Genomic DNA, 17155 nt, shown 5'->3' on the forward strand with positions numbered 1-17155 from the left:
TGCTACACATCTTCCAAAGCACAAGACAGCAAAGGTTCCGTATTTGGCCAGAATGTTAACAGTACCAAGAAACTCCACAAACCACTTTTGACAAGTTCCATCAGTCACAGCACCTTCTCTACACACTGCACAAATCTTTCATTGCACTTCAGTTGCATTTTTACCTTTCTTGAAATAATAAAGCACAATATGACAAAATGTTGCATATTTTCTTCCATCTTAAATATTTAAATGGCTGCACAAAAATTCACCAATTTGATCATTTTTCTTAATGTACACTCATATGACAGCTGTCACAATACAATATAACAAAGTTGTTTCGAATGAAGTTTAAGACAACTAAGCACTACTACAGCCCTGCATGACATAAAAAACATAACGGAGTTTTTGGCCGACACAATACTTTCATGCTGCATTACAGATAAGGAGTATGAAAAAGAGAGGAGTCAAGAATGTCTATGAGGTTTCAGCCAGAGAAAGTAAAAGATACAGCTGACATTTAGTAAGATGAGGAAGGCTGGAAAAGGAACACTCAATGGGATGGGCGAGGAGGGAAAGAGGATGAGTTGTGCAGTTGGGTATGTAAGTCTGGAGGTAGGAAAGAGATCCAGACTAAAAATAACATTTTTAGTTTGAAATATATGATAACTCCGGCTAGAGAATAGACAGGATGAGTCCACAAGAGATTAACATGCATATAGTGAAGAGATCTGAACATGGAGCTCTGGGATGTAGCCTTGTGTTTTAGACATTGGGGCAATGAAAAGGAGCCAGCAAAAGAAACTGAAAATAACCAGTAGTGTCTCAGAAGCAAAGGGAAGAAAGCTTTCAAAGAAGAGAAATTATCAACCACGTCAAATGCTGCTGTTGCTGCTACTTCCAGTGGAATTAGGACTGAGAACTGACTAGGGAATTTATCACCAAGGAGGTCACTAGTTATCTCAACGAGAGCAGTTACCGTGGAGTAGAAAAGAAAAAACCTGATTGTAGGGGATCCTAAAGAGACTGGGAGTACTGGTAACTGCAAATAACTTTCAGAGTGTAGCAGGTGAAGAAAGATGGGTGTTGGAGAGGTTTTTGTTGCTGTTTTTAAAAATGGACAATATTTCAGCACATCTATATGCTGAAAGGAATAATCAGTAGAAATGGGAAACACACACTGACGATGCAGCATGCATGCTGGCTGGCTGGCAGGCAGGCAGGAGGGCGGGCGGGCGGGCAAATGGGGTGATGCTGAAGTAATGCAATGGTCTTGACAGGAGAAAGGGAAGAGGAGACAAAGAGAAGAGCAGAGGCAATGGTCACAGCACACCCGGAAATGCAGCAAGTATGGGCGCAGATGTACAGAGACATGCAAAGATTTTCTTCTGATTGCTTTCATTTTTAATATACAGGAAACAAGGTCATCAGCTGAAAATGAAGAGAAAAGAGGTGCTACAGGCATGAGGAGAGAGGGTACAGCAGTCATTCGGAGGAGTGGCAGAGTGACTGTGGGCAGCAGGGAGGGCCCTCCTGAGGTCGGTGTCACCGATTTAAAGGAAGAGCAGGTCAGCATGGGTGTGTTTTCCTCAAGGCACACTCAACTGCCAGGTGAAGGCCAGACTACATGGTGAGCTGGAGGCTGCCAGGTGAGTACAGTAAAAGGAGTGTTACCAGGGAATTGAAGATGTAAAAATGGGAGAAATCCTAACAGTGGACCATGGAACAATAAAAAGGTGGTGGTGACCTGCCTGGCGTTGCCTCAGTGGACTGAGCACTGCCCTGTGAACCAAAAGGCTGCAGGTCCAATTCCCAGTCAGGGCACTTGCCTATGCTGCAGGCCAGGTCCCCAGTTGAGGGCATGTGAGAGGCAACCTATCAACATTTCTCTCCCTTTTTCTACCTCCCTTCCCCTCTAAAATAAATGAAATCTTAAATTTAAAAAAAAAAAAAAAAAAAAGGTGGTAGCAGCAATGGAATATAGGTCCCAGACATAAAAGTGCTGTTCAAGTTGGGGTATTTAACAGAATGAACTGGAAAATTGGATGAGGCCCCGGTGAAATGCTTGAAACTGCATTGTAAGAAACAACCTTAATTAAGTACAGGCAGGTCTGGTTAAATGCTACAGAACTACGTTAAAGACTAAAGCAAGACCACTCCCTGGGCAAAGTGAGCCTGCCCAGGAGGGAAACTGGAAGTCCAAGGAGCCAGAGCAGAAGAATGACGTCACAGGAACTGCAGCTGGAGGTTCCCAGACATGGAGTTCCCGAGAAAACCATTTCCAGTACTCCTGGAGAAAGATCAGCTCTGAACAAGCTGATCAACTGAGGCACCAATGCCGGAGCAGGACAGCACAAGCCACATTAAAACCATACCTTTTTCCCAACCTCCTTTCCCCACTGAGCTGGATCCTGGACTGTGAGGATGGCAAACTGTTACAAAAAGAGACTCTTCCTCCAAAGCAGGCTTCTAGATCTGAATCAGTTCTGAGCTGGGGAAGAAAAGTTCTGAACTGTCAGAGTTTCAACACCGATTATTATACTACACTTATCTTCTAATGACTAAAATAAGACTCATGCTGACAAGTGAGCAGAACACTTTTTACTACTTAAAAGCTACTAGAAAAAGGATCTTCCTAAGAGCTAAAGCAACGGGGAAAGACTTAATCTACAGGGAGGGTTCCAAGGTGCAGTGAGAGCAAGTCAGTCATTTCTGCTTGAACTTGTATCGAGTCCCATCCATGGAACATACCAGTTCTACAAATATCCATGGGTTCCTACTATGGATCAGGTGCAAAATATATATAAAACAGTGCCGATTAGACAAAAAAAATTACTTTTGCTTTATTAAACAAAATGTGAAAATAGATTAAGTCAAATAAAGCAAAGTGATTTTGTTTTAGTAGGAGAGGTGTACAAAAGTTTAATCACAAGATATAAGAAACCCTAACATGAATTTCTAAGTAGATAAGCTACAAAATGGAAATACCAGTGCCCATCATTTAGTCATTTTTAAAGATGCCTAAATTTAACCTGGAGTTATTTAATGCTTTCTAGGAAAAAGAGGGAGTTTGTTTTACCATAATCCATCTTGAGTAAGATACACTTACAAGTGTTTTATACTGTCAGGAGGAAGACAATTTATTGCCAAGTCTTTGGGTTTCACTTCAGAAACTGCCTTCAGATGGGGCCCCAGAGCAGTTTCAGCTACATCCTGCTCTGTTCTTCATTTGCTAGTGTTATAGAAAGGTTCAAGTATACTTAAGCTTTGAACTGAGGAAGCAGGATACATAAAGTTAATTATTAATAAGCTAAATTCCAAGGTTTTCCAGATAGTATGGGGGGTAAAAAAAAAAAACAGAATAAACGCCCTCACCTCACTAATAAGTATTAAGGATAAACATATGTTTCACTCATTTCCTCTCAAGAATGCAGAAGGAACCCATGTCTCCCTCTGAGACAGATCTAAAACATTACTGACATTTAAACATTCAACAAAATGTGAAAATACTTCTTTCATGAGAACTGAGATTAAGAACACTGGTAACAGATCAAAATCAATATGCATTTGCAATTGTGAGAAAAATCTTATAAAGCCTTAACAAAATATCTCAGGCTCATCCTAAAGCAGATGAGAAACCTAAACTTTCATGATTAATAAAAAAAAGACAACTGGGACCTAAAAATACAATAGCAACCTATCCTAGAGAATAATTATGAGAAGTTAGTTATCAAGTGCTTTGGAAATGTTTACACAAATGCTAATTGATATGCTCTCACAATCTACACAGGCAAATATGGACACAGCTGCAATGTGCCACATCAGCATCATTCTTAATCACTTTATTAATTACATCTGATAAAAGGCTTTTAAGTCATTCTAAAGGGCCTTACAAAAAAAGAACCCCTTCCCCAAATACACACACAAACCCTGATGAAGAAAGAACCAACATTTCAAATATCCAAACAGTTATAAAATAGGAGGATCCTAGAATTTATTTAACCTCAAAACATTATGAACTACTCCAAGGTAGAAAGAAATACTCTGAAAACACTTTTAGTATTTTTTAAGGTACAAAAAAATAGTCATAAATAGTTGTAATTTCTTGAAAAAATTATTTTAACATGTGCCAATGCATGTTTCTTGTTGTCAACAAGTCTGATGTTCTTATCCAAATAAAAATATGCCAAGCATTTTTTATTCAACATATCACAGCTTGCTTACATTGTTCATTATTACTAGTATCATTTACTCTTAGATTTCTCATCGACACCAGACTATTGAGTATATTGTCAAATAACTCTTTCTATAAAAAATGCATATTAAAACAAAAAACTATCACAACTCTCTACCACTAAATTGGAGAGACGACTTCCCTTATTTCTAGGAACAACCATAAAAAAGCTAACAGCCAGTAAGTCTAAAGATCTGAATTCTATTTGAATGTAAACTTTGCCTTATAAACATTGGTAACTCAAAAGGGTCCACCCTAAATTCCAAACTTATCTGTAAAAAAAATTATAATCTACATTATTTTGTCATGATGAGGATTGACTCCAGAGCACATTAATTTAGACTTATAAAGGGGCCAAATAAGACAGTTTTTTAATCATACATTCAGAATTAATGAATACCATACTACAAATCTCATCCTCTTTTTACCACACTTGTAATACTACAGGAAAAATCCAAATGTAGAACCACTAATTATTACTAAGGCCTACCCTTTTCCCCACTATCAAGTCATTACTATATTATTTACACATGGTGAATAAAAGTCAAAATAAAATCTATAAAAAGGTGCTTTACTTAAAAACATTTCTTATAGAAAAGGGATCCACTGTTTCTCCTTGGAGATTTTTAAAAATAGAAAATGTTCCATAGCAAAGACTATTTACAGAAAACAGAACCAGAAGTGCATGACTTTTTCAATAAATACACCTTACCAAAATCATTTAATATGGGAGAGGGAAAGAATCAAAATACTAGTTTGAGATTCCTCCATTCTTCAGACAGACTGTATTAAACTGACAATATGAAAATGTAACCCAATGATCTTAGCCCTATAATTAGTTACCTTTAAACCGACTGTTCTGCAGCTCCACTTCCTGCAGCTTCACCTGCCATCTTTCCCAACTTCAAGTAGCACTCGGGTACAAGACAGTCCCCACTTGCAACACCGACAATGAGGAAAGCACTTCACACTCACGTTTAAAACAGTAATTGTGGGTTTTGTTTGCCCCCTACACGCTCAGCATCCAGCACAGGTGTGTCAGTACATAATAGGTACTTAATGAGTATCTGTTGAGTAAACGGTGAGGTTTAATTATATTGGTGCAACATTAGTTTTCTTTCTCCCCTAAGTCTGAAGTTCTCCCTGGCTTGAAACGCAACTCAAGATCATACCATAGTCCCTTAAAAGCACATGAACTTCTTTATTAATAATGAAATTGAAAGCTGGTTCTCAGCAGAAAAAACAATCCAAGCACCTTTGATGTTCTCCATTCTTTTTAATGAAAATTAGAAATAAGGTTCGTTTTCCGGAAACAGAAGAGGTCTACCATCAAGATGAAAAATTCCACATTTAATCATTTTCTACACCCCTAATATTGGTAATAATAACTGATTACTCATCAACACAAATTTTGGGTAAACCCACACAACAGAAACAAGCATTTAAGCAAACTACATGTTGTTTGAGATATTTTTTCACTTAGAGTCAAGAGAATATGTGCCCAAATTTTACTAGATTTGAGATCTGCTCTGTCTGATGTTTCAAGATTCAGTCTTCATTCACGTATTTTACTGGGCACCTACTGTATGCCAGGCCCTCGGGAAAAACGTGTAAATTCTTTGAACTGACCATCAGCACCAAATTCCCCTGCAAAAGCTGATCATTTAAAACAATCTCAGCTAAAGAGGAATCCCAACGTTGTTTCTTCTACAGAAATCAGCCCACTGGGGCTTCTTTCCACTGTTAATGCAGCATCAGCGAGTCGCTTACCTACCACACCCGTTACCAAAAATCACAACTGAAGCAGCAAGCGCTGGGTAAAACAACCTGTAAGAGTAGCAACAGCCCCTCCGGGGAGGTGGTCGGGGCTTTCTTTCCGGGGCCAAAAGAGCGGCCGCGAGACCCGCGGGCGGACTACGCCGGACGCCGCAGGCGCGGGCGAGCGGGCCGATCCGCAGCAGGGGGTCCCCGCCCGCGCCTGCCCTCACCTGGAGGACTCCGGCCCTCCTCGCCCTCCCCCTGGGCCGCCCTCCCGACTTCCAGACCTGCAAAGTTGGGGGGAGGGGGTCTTCACTGCCGTTTTACGTCGGCTGGCGGCTGGCTTACTCACTCGCCCGCCGGCAGTGAATTTGGAACTGAGCATGGAACTGTTTCTCAGAGGGAATGGAAGAAAACCCAAAGGCAGGGTCCGTGTGAGGACCTCACCCAGACCTGAAAATGGAGCCGCAAGCTCAGCCCACACAGCCCGCAGCGCGCGACGGGCAGGGCCGGGCCGCGCTACCCCCTGAGCCTTCGGCGGCAGGGATCCGCAGCTTCGGACCCCCGCCCAACGGGCCTCGACTGCGAGGAGTGGGAACCGGTGTGCGACCAAGGCCGGCGCTGCACCTACCTTCGTCTTTGTCTCGCCCGCCCGCTCCGGCCACAGCCGCTCTCAGCGCCGGCTCCGCGGCTCCTACCACCCCCACGGCCGCAGCTGCGCTCCCCGGCGCACTCGCCGCCGCTTCCTGGCCCCTCCCTCCCCGCCCAAGCTCGCGCGCGGGCGGGGCGAGGGGCGGGGCGAGGGCGGGGCGCGCTCCCTGAGCCGCGGGAGGGCCGAGCCGCCAGCCGGCCCCGCCCCCGGCCCGGTCCCAGGCCCCGCCCCCTGCCAGCCCGGGGCGTGGACTCTGCTCGGACCCCAGCGATGTGCCGCACCCTCAAGCTGCGCGGACTAGAAAGCTCCTTCCCAGACAAGCAGAGGGCAGAGAGCTGGGCTGGAGCACGCGTGGGAAAGAACGCGCCAGAAAATGGCGACCAGGGCTGGTGGGAGAGTGCAGGAGCCCGTCCTACCCACGGGTGGTCCGCAGCTGCTCACGCCCCTTCCCCGAACCACGCGGAGGGACAGTGCCCGCAGTCGAAGTGGAGCCGGGAACTCTCCCCGGCCAAGCGAGGTTGGTGCTGAGCCTTCGGACTACTTGTCAGTAGTGGCAGTTGAGAAAGGTGCCCTGATATCATCGGACCACTGTTTTTATTTTTATTTTTAATGTAAACGTCAGAGTCGTTGAATCCGTCATTAACTGGCTTAGGGCAGAGAACATCCACCTGGCACTTGAAATGTGCGAAATTAGTTGTCTCCGGATCTCTGAGACTCCTGAGTATATATCCCAGAAATCAGAAACACACTGGAGTGCCCCTAGGTAGCAGCCAGTATTTTACTAAAATGCGCATAATACTTGGAATATAGAAATGTACATCTTCCCCTTCTCAACTGATCTTATGAGTGCAACTCAAGACCATGCCACAGTCCTTCCTAGTTGTTCGGGCCAAAAATTTTGCAGTCATCCCTGGCTCCTCTGATTCTCTCATCTTCACCTCCAATCTGTCAAGCAAACCTGCTGTTGGTTGCACCTTTAAAATGAATCGGAATCACACCTCTTCTCATCTGCATTACTTCCACTTTCTCTGGCCTTCAAAAGCCTATAAATGTTCTGCCTGCCCATCGTTAACTCAGTCCACTGTCCAAAGAAAGAGAAAGAATATCCTCTTACAAGAAAAGTCAGCTCCTGTCTCATCTAGTCAAAATCCTCCAATAGCTCCCTATTTCAGTCCTTGTTAAAACTAGGATCTTTACAGAGTGACTTACAAAGCCATTCCCTCTGCAGGGGACATTCTTCCCCAAGGTCCTTCACCTCTCTTTTACTCTTTGTATATTATCTCACCTTTAACAACAATGCTTACTTAGCCAGACCACGCTGTCTAAAACTGCACTGTCCAAACCGCAACTCCCAGTCCTTGCTTTTTCTTTTCCTCCCATGACTCTTCAAACCTTGCAACAATCTTTATTTATTTTGTACATATGGTCTTCTCCAATATTAGATGAATTTGTTTTGTCTAACTGTTGTATCCCAAGTGCCTAGAATAAATGAAAAAAATTTTAAGCCCTTGGACATAATGAAAAGTTCAAAGCAACAAAAACAATGACCAATTTTTTATTTTAAACTTCCTCTCAGTTCCAATTTCTATCAATTTACCATAAGAGCCTGATTCACATCATAACATAAGCATTTTGATTCTCTAGTTATCCTGAGTATAGTGATAGTTTGACATTTAATGCAATTTTTCTAATCAATGACATTCTGGTATTCTATTTCACTGAGTGAGAGTAATGTGATAAACTAGAGGAAAGCTTCTGGTGTGAAAGGCATGTTAATTATAGGAGTTACCTAGGACAAACAAAACAGGAAATTCTGAACTTGATATATGTGTTTGTAATCCTTCCTTTGAATTACAAATGTGGTCATCTTGTGTGATGCCTTAAGTATTAGTATTTCCTATCACTTATTCGTAAAGGTTAATAGTCATTATATAAATATTTATTTTCAGATTTTTTCATATTTTGTTTATAAAATGTGATTGAATACTTTGAAAATATCTAATTTCAGTTACTACTCATACATCCTTCCCATTAGTAGGAAATAAAAAGTAAATTAAGACAATTACATTTAATGGTAGGATATCTTTCGTATGAAAGTCTGTATTTATAATTACTTGCTCTGTATTATATTTATAGCATAGTCTCTTTACATATTTAATTTATTCTTTATGATTTAAAACAATTTAAGGGTACAGATTATCCCTTACAATTAAGATTATTTTTTATAAAATTAAATAGACAACTTTTAAAAACCATTGGCAGTGTTCCATCAAAGTCAAAATATTGTTTGTAATAACAATTAAACCAAATAATAATTTTTCAGAGTCAATATTATGTGTCTGTACAGTCCTTAAAATTGTTACCAAATAAAATCTTATTCCAAAAGGCCAAGGTAGAAAATAAACACTGTTCACAAAATATGCATTGAAATGCTGTTAACAGTAAGTTACAGTACGAAAGAAAGTGTTTCACACACTGACTAGTCCGTAAACAAGAAAATTATCTCAACAAAAACAACATGATATATTTGTATCATAACAAACAATATAAACACTAACACCAAAGACAACAGGGAGCGGTGTGTTGGTTTACCCAACTGCAATCACTACTCATAAGCTCACATAGCTGCCACACTGGCCTGATTTTCTTATCTTTCATGTAAATACATTTTCCTTCTAAATAGTTAAAACAAATGAGTTTTTTTCTAAGTGTATGCTATTAACATTTTTAAAAATTACTTTCTAAAATTCGATGCCACTATTTCTCACACACAGGAGAGGTGGTGTATGGAGTCATCGAGTCTGGAGTTCAGACTCTACCAGATAATTAGCTGGGTGACCCTGAGCAAGGCCCTGAACGTTTCCAAACCTTTATATTTTTCTAATTTAATGAGATCATAGTAGTCATTATTTCCAAGAATTGTTGGAAGAAATCAATGAGACAACCCTAGCAAAGTTCTTAGTCCTCGGCCTGGCACATGGTAAGTGCTGGTAAATACTAGCTATTATCATTATACAAGCATATAATTAAGCTCATTGCCCTATATTTGTAATACTGAGAAAATGGCTCATAATAGGCCACAAATGGGATGGTTTGAGTTCTATAGCAAGATAGTATAATATGCAATTAACTGTGTATTTTTAAAGTGGCACTAACATTTCTTCTACTACCACTATGTGCCAGGCACAATTCTAGGCCACAACAGAAGCTAAGAGCAATAAGGCCCAGACTTAGAATAGCTTCACAGTTGAATAAGAAGAGACATACAGTTGCTAAATAATTGCTTTCAAAGTAGTATGACCATACTTCCTGTTTTGTCAGGGACACCTTTTGTCCTGACTTAATGGTTATTTCTGTCCCCTTTCATTTTCAATAAGTCTGGGTTTGGATGATAAATTATGTTGTCACACCTAACTAGAAGTATGTGTAAATTGCTTGGGACAGAAAGAACCATCAGTTCTTTCTGCATAATGCTATCCAGACTTAAACTGCTCCTTGAAAGGAACATCTGAATTTGCTAAGTGCCACTCTGCCAAAACCCAGTGACATAGACCTAATGTATAGAAACAAACACAGGGAGGCAGCCAAAATGAGGCAGCAGACATGCCCCAAATGAAGGAGCAGAATAAAACTCCAGAAAAAGAACTAAATAAAATGGAGACAAGCATTCTACCAGATGCAGAGTTCAAAACACTGATTGTAAGGATACTCAATGAACTTGGGGGAGAGTAGGTGAACTTAGCGAGAACTTCAACAAAGAGACAGGAAACATAAAGATGGAGATAGGCAATATAAAAAAGGACTGGTCACAATGAAGAATAGAATAACTGAAATGAAGGATACCTTAGCAGAATCAACAGTAGAGGAAATGAAGCAAAGGATCAAATCAATGATTTGGAAGACAAGGTAGCAGAAACACCCAATCAGAAAAACAAAAAGAAAAAAGAATGAAAAAAATTGAAGATAGTTTAAGGGACCTCCAGGACAACATCAAGCACACCAACATTCATGTCAGAAGAGTACTAGAAGAAGAGAGAAAGCAAGGAATTGAAAAGCTATTTGGAGAAACAACTATGGAAAACTTCCTTACCCTGGTGAAGGAAATAGATAAACAGGTCCAAGAAGTGCAGAGAGTCCCAAACAAGATGAACCCAAAGAGGCCCACACCAAGACACATCATAAGTAAAATGCCAAATGTTAAAGAGAATCTTAAAAGAAGCAAGGCAAGAGCAATTAGTTACCTACAAAGGAGATAGGTAAGGCTGTCAGCTGATTTCACAACAGAAATTTTTCAGGCCAAAAGGGATTAGCATGAAATGTTCAAAATGATGAAACACAAGGACCTACAGCCAAGATTACTCTCTCCACCAAGACTATCATTTAGAATCAAAGAACAGATAAATAGCTTCCCAGACAAGAAAAGGCTAAAGAAGTTCATCACCACCGAATCAGTAATACAGAAATGTTAAAGGGACAAGAAGAGGAGACTAAAAATATGAATAATAAAATGGCAATAACTACATACCTATCAATAATTACTTTAACTGTAAACAGATTAATGCTCCAATTAAAAGACATAATGTGACTGAGTGGATACGAATGGACAAGACTCATACATATGCTGCCTACAAGAGATGCACTAAAAGTCAAAAGACATACACAGACTGAAAGTAAAGAGATGGAAAAAGATTACATGCAAATGGAAATTAAAAATAAGCTGGAGTAGTAATACTTATACCAGACAAAATAGACTTCAAAACAAAGACTATAACAAGAGACAAAAAAGGACCCAGCAATTCCACTTTTGGGTATTTACCTGAAGAAAACTAAAACATGAATTGGAAAAGACATGGGCGTACCTACATTCATTGTCATTAGTTATTTACAATAGCTAAGATATGGAAGCAACCCAAGTGCCCACCACTGGGCAACTGAATAAAGAAGATGTGGTACAACAGAACATTACTCAGCTGTAAAAAGAGTGAAATCCTGCATCTGAGACAACACAGATGAACATAAAGTTATTATGCTAAGTGAAATAAATCAGAAAAAGATAAATACCATATGACTTCACTTGTATGTGGACTCTAAAAAAAAAACCCAAAATAAATGAGCAAACAAAAACCCACAGATACTGAAAACAAACCGATGGTTGCCAAATGGGAGGGGTTTAGGGGGTGGATGAAAAAGGGGAAGGAATTAATATGTGCAAATTGCCAGTTACAAAAATAGTCATGGGGATGTAAAGTACAGCATAGGGAATGTAGTCAATATTATTGAAATAACTATGTATGGTGTCAGACGAGTACTAGAGCTACTGGGGTGATTACTTCCTAAGTTATACAAATGTCCAATCAGTCTGTTTTACACCTGAAACTAATAAACTATTGTGTGTCAACTGTAGCTGGGAAATTTAAAAATTACTTGAATAAATAGATAGATAGATTAGCCAAGTGGACCAAAAGAAGGAAGAAAGGCTGATGATTTCGTTTTTATTATTCTCAGTCAAAACCAAAGCTTTTCTATACTTAATGAACTCAGTAAACCCCCTTGACCCATGTTGTATGAACAGCTTCAGGATTTCATTTTTTTTCCTGAAGATATAACAGGCATACTCCAAGACACAAACAATACAGCATGGATTCATTCATTTATTTCTACAGCAAATAGCTATTGAATATTTATTATGTTTGCATGGTCTGTCTTCAGTGCGACAGAATATACAAAAATATTTACAAGACACAGGGAAGCACCATAAAACCTAGTGGCAAACACCAAGTATCTGAGCTAATTATTCAACAAGATAATGAGACTCATACCACGTGAAGTGTGATTTGGGGACACTGAGAAAAATCAGGAAACACGTGGAACCTACAGAGAAAGGAGAAAATGACCAGCTCAGGGAGTGAAAGTCCACGGCCTGTTCTGTGGGTGGAGCTGCTACAGGTGGGAGGGGGAACTGAAGTCAAACTTTGCCTCACACTTTTGCCTGGAGTTGACCCTTGCTGCTCACCAGACCACAGCTATTCACTGAATGCCTGCTGTTTGCCAGGTAGCATACCAGGTGCTGTGGGAAAACTTCATCTAAAGCATGCTCTTTGTCCTTAACGAAATGGCACACGGCAACATGTGAGTAGTTAGAGGCGGTAGCCTTGCGAATGCCGTGGAGGGGACCTGTGTGGAGAGGAACTTGATGGGAGTCTCTGGGAAGAAGGGAGGTAGGTCAGTGTTTCCTAAACCGTGGACGGCACACCTCTGGTGACGGGAGAGATGCTCTCAGGTAGCAGGCAATGGATGCTACACCTAAGAGGAGCCAAGCTGGGGTGAGGATGGGGAGTAGTTTGGGGTACATGCAGCTTGCCTAGCCTCAACACACAGCCTGTGGTACAGTAGCCTCTCATCTAAAAAACAAACAAACAACAAAACAAAACACAAAGAGTTAGGAGTTGTGATATAAAAGGCTTCTGGGGGCAACCAGGGCCTTTTGAGAACCACTCTATGTCAGGTTAGAGACCACCAGGGACCAACAATGTCATTTTTTCAAACAGTTAACTCCTATATGCGGCAGATAATTCATATTTTCTACATGGGATAGTGATGAAAGTTTCCTGTAGGCATTTGTTAAAGATATGAGTCAGCTAAACGGAACCTCTCAATTAAACAACAGTGGCAATCACGAGAGAGAAGGGGTGTGGCAATTTAGGGAGCACAGGCCTGCTGAGCACAGGTTCAGGAACGGTCACCTGGAAGGTGAGTTCCCACAGGGAGCAAGAACCACAGCGGATTTGAGCTTGGTATTGGCCGGTTGGCACACACAGTGGGGAAAGAAAGAGTCCAAAAGACAGGTAAGCTTTAGGAGCGGGGTCTGCACTGGGCCGCAGACCAGGAGGAGGTGCTCGCTCCCTGTCCTCCGCGCCCCCACCCCCACCCCGGCCCAGAGGAAGCAGCAGAACTGGCCCGAGGGTCCTGTTAAGGAGCCATTCAGCAGGCATCAGCCCGTTTACCAGGGCTCCAGCAAGAGAAAACACGGGACTCCGAAGTACCTCAAAGTGCCTGGACACTGCGCCCGTAAAGCAGTTGGGACAGAAACATTACACTTCCTCCTAGCATAGAGAGCTCCGTGCTGATTTCACAAAGAAGGCTGGCGAGGAGTCAAGTATGGAGGTAAAGTCGGAAGAGAGGGAAGATGGCAAACCAGGATTCTTCACATCCCGTACTCCACTCCTCCCAAGTGATTCAGCACCTACTTTCGTCGTCCCCACAACTAGCTAAACTGAGTAGCTGGGATGGTTCTGATAGCTCGCTCCCTGCCACTGTCACTGTGACAGTGGCCATGCCCAGGTATGATCCCTGGGACTGTCGTGGGCGCATTGCTGAAATGCACCACACGCTCCCCCAGTATCCCATGAGCTGTTCCCTGGAGCCTGTGAACAAGATGAGCTATCGTCCCCATGGTTACGTGATATCATGGGTCATAGTTGACCCTAAAATAAGGTAATCTGGGTTGGCCTGATCTCACTGCATGAGCCCTTAAAAGCGGAGTTTTCTCTGCTGGCTGGCAGAAGGAGCAGTCAGAGAAATTCAAGGCATACCGAGGATCTAGTGCACTACTGCTGGCTTGGAGATGGGGGCCAGAGCACATGACAAGGAATCCAGCTGGCTGGCCCCTGGTTGACAGCCAGCCAGCCAGGAAACAGGGACCTAAGTCCTATACCCACAAGGAACTGAATTCTGCCAACAACAAAAATGCACTGGGAAGCAGACTTTTCTCCCTCTCCAGATGAGAACTCAGACTTCCAGGCACCTAGATTTCAGCCACCCCACACTGGACTTTTGACCTAGAGATAATATAAGCTAATAAATGGGCGTTGCTTTAGGCCACTAATAGGCATTTGTTGCACAGCAATAGAAAACTAACACAACCACTGTCACTGAATTAACCCTTCTTTAGACAGGCTGGCCCTCCAGCCTCAAGAGTGTGTCTGAGTTCCCACTCTTGTCACTCCACAAAGACAGATGGACCACTTCTCAGGCACTAGTAAAGAAGCCTGCATCACTCTTGATTACATGGAGAGGGGCACCATGGGAAGAGACTGGAATTCCTGATAGGTGAGGGAATTCTATTTTCTTTTGGGTAAAAAAGGAAACCTGACCTTATTTTGAAGTAACTGGCTGATGAGACCTCACAATCGTGGGTGGTAGGATTTCGGGCCATGCACGGTGCCAGTCCCTGAAAGGAAAGGCAGTATGCTCTCAGAAAAAGGAAAAGATCGCCAGGGTCAGATGCGTACGAGCTTGCTTTGCAGATTGCTCGCTGATTGTGGGCTCATAGGAAATTTCTTGACCTCCTTGAGCCCCAGTCTACTTATCTTAAAATGGTAATAATGCCTATCTAATAAATTCGGGGAGGGTGAAATGAAAAGTAAAATCTCAATGCCTGCAGCACAACAGACTATCAATAGTTTGTCTCCATTATTACTGCAGAATTTCTTCACAACTTCCTCACAATATTTTTAAAGCAAAAGTAACTAAATTACAGCATATACTAGACCAGTGCTATCCTACAGCAATATAATGCGTGCCACACATGTAATTTAAATTTCTAGTAGCCACATGAAAAAGAGTAAAATGAACATATGAAACGAATTTCAATATATATTTTATGTAACCCAATATATCAAAATATTGTCATTTCACATGCAATAAAATCAAAATATATTGATACATTTTACTTTTTTTTTACTAAGCCTTCAAAACTGTTTCTATTTTTCCTACTCATAGCACATTTCAACTCAATGCAGCCATGTTTCAAGAACTCAATAGCAACGTGTAGCTAGTGGTTATGATATTGGACAGCCGAATACTAGACCTCTAAATAAATATTTCAATAAATTCCCCTCTACTCTTTGTTAATTATAAAATAAATAGGTGATAAATAGGTAACTATAGATGAACGAGAACACACGTGCACCCCCACACATCTGGCACATGCCAACCCCAGATGGTTTTCTGTTGTTTCATTTTGTTTACCATCAGTTAGATACAATGAGTCACGCGTCAGTCCCAGGATCCAGGTACAAGTGATACGTGGGTTTCCAATTTCAGATTCCATAACATTCCACAAATCAGGGCTACAAAGCCAAAGTAAAGCAGTACTAGGGACCATGATAGCTGCTTAAAACAAAAACCCATCTTGCACCAAAGAACACACGTTAATTTTTAAAGCAACTTTAGTAGAGGACTATATGTTTATTTCCTTTGCTCCTCCTTTGAAGACATCAGACTCTACTGGCAGAAGCCACATAAACCTGTTGCCCCTTTCCTGCCAATGCCTCCGTTTGAGAGAACCCGGACCAAAGGAAACCGGAACTAGGGGGAAATAGGGGCAGTGCACAGCAGCCAGGGAAAGACTTTCATGAAATCGGCGATGCTTCTACTGGGGGCTTCAAAGACAATTCAGACAATGATCTTGCACCAAGGGTGGGTATGCTCAGAAAAAATAGGACACATCCAGATGCGTATAATACAAGAGTGCAATGCCAAAAGAGATCAAGAGATTAAAAACGGAAAAAAAAGCAGAAGCAAGTATCTGCAAGAACAGAATCCTGTTTAGTGGGGACCAGGGAAGTCATCCTAGAAAAGTGCCCTTTGTGAGAGGTTTAAAAGAATAGTTTTTAAAAAGTAGAGTGAATGGGGCTCAATTCAGTTCAACAGATACTGGCCGCCTACTACTGTGTGGCAGGCCCCAAAGTGGGCAGTGCAGATTTACTGATGTAAGCTGCTGGGATGAGGATGGAGAATTGGCAAAACCAAGTAAAACCAGCAATACAGGACTGCTCTGGCTTCCAGCACCTCTGTGCACCTCGTACATCCCTCTGCCTCCCAAGTCCTTCTCAGGCCCGGCCTATTGTAGCCACCACAACTTCTCTGTTGCTGACCTCCATTTAGAATACCAGTCTTGGTCTTACCTTGCTCTCAGGTCAGCCTGGCCTTGGGATGAATGTTTCATTCTCTAGCCTCTAGCCTGCAGCCACAAGACTGCCCAGCCCCTGCTCTGGCTCCAGCTCTAGTCAGGAAGCTGCTGAATCAAGAAGCTGCCACCACAGCTTCCGGCTCCCTCATTACTCTTAGTGTGAAGAGGAAGTCGGGCAGTTTGCTAAGTATTATCAAAGAGATAGTTCTAGTGGAGGATATTTCACTCAGCCTGTGGGGATCCAGGAAGGATTCCTAAAAGAGCAGGTGCTTGAGAGGAATTATCCAAAAATAAAAGGAAGAATGAGATTTTTTTTGGCATTGAAGAACAAGTAAGAAATCAGGGAGAGATGGCAGGGTGCCCTTAGGGAACTCGACAGTGCGTGCAGAGTTGGAGACGGGCACCCGTGGGCGTGGAGAGGAAATGATGCTGAGCCTGCAGAAAGAGACTAGGTCATGCTAAGGAGTTTGGCCTTATTTAGAAAACGACAATAACTAGGCAGAAAGACCAAATGCACTGTGGACATATCATTAATGTATCATACATAACCTTTGAACTT

At 41.9% G+C, this 17155-nt stretch overlaps 1 protein-coding gene across 9 annotated transcripts in view; it reads right to left on the reverse strand.

Moving 5' to 3' along the window:
• The window catches only part of CDC42SE2 (CDC42 small effector 2), a 96637-nt gene extending 79923 nt beyond the window's left edge, over nt 1–16714 (reverse strand). For 3 of the 9 annotated variants that reach the window (XM_045826546.1, XM_045826527.1, XM_045826517.1), the window contains exons 1-2: nt 6603–6717; nt 5057–5280 (exon numbers count right to left, since the gene is read on the reverse strand). The gene's annotated coding sequence lies outside the window, so the exon portion shown is untranslated. Of the gene's footprint in view, nt 1–5056; nt 5281–6602; nt 6730–14776; nt 14854–16591 lie in introns of those variants that run through there. The other 6 variants (XM_045826587.1, XM_045826554.1, XM_045826572.1 and 3 more) reach the window with 4 other exon arrangements.
• Nucleotides 16715–17155: the final 441 nt, after the last annotated feature.

Source organism: Phyllostomus hastatus, unplaced genomic scaffold (assembly GCF_019186645.2).
Source record: "Phyllostomus hastatus isolate PE091 unplaced genomic scaffold, TTU_PhHast_1.1 phas_contig_150, whole genome shotgun sequence".
NCBI classification, from domain to species: Eukaryota; Metazoa; Chordata; class Mammalia; order Chiroptera; family Phyllostomidae; genus Phyllostomus; species Phyllostomus hastatus.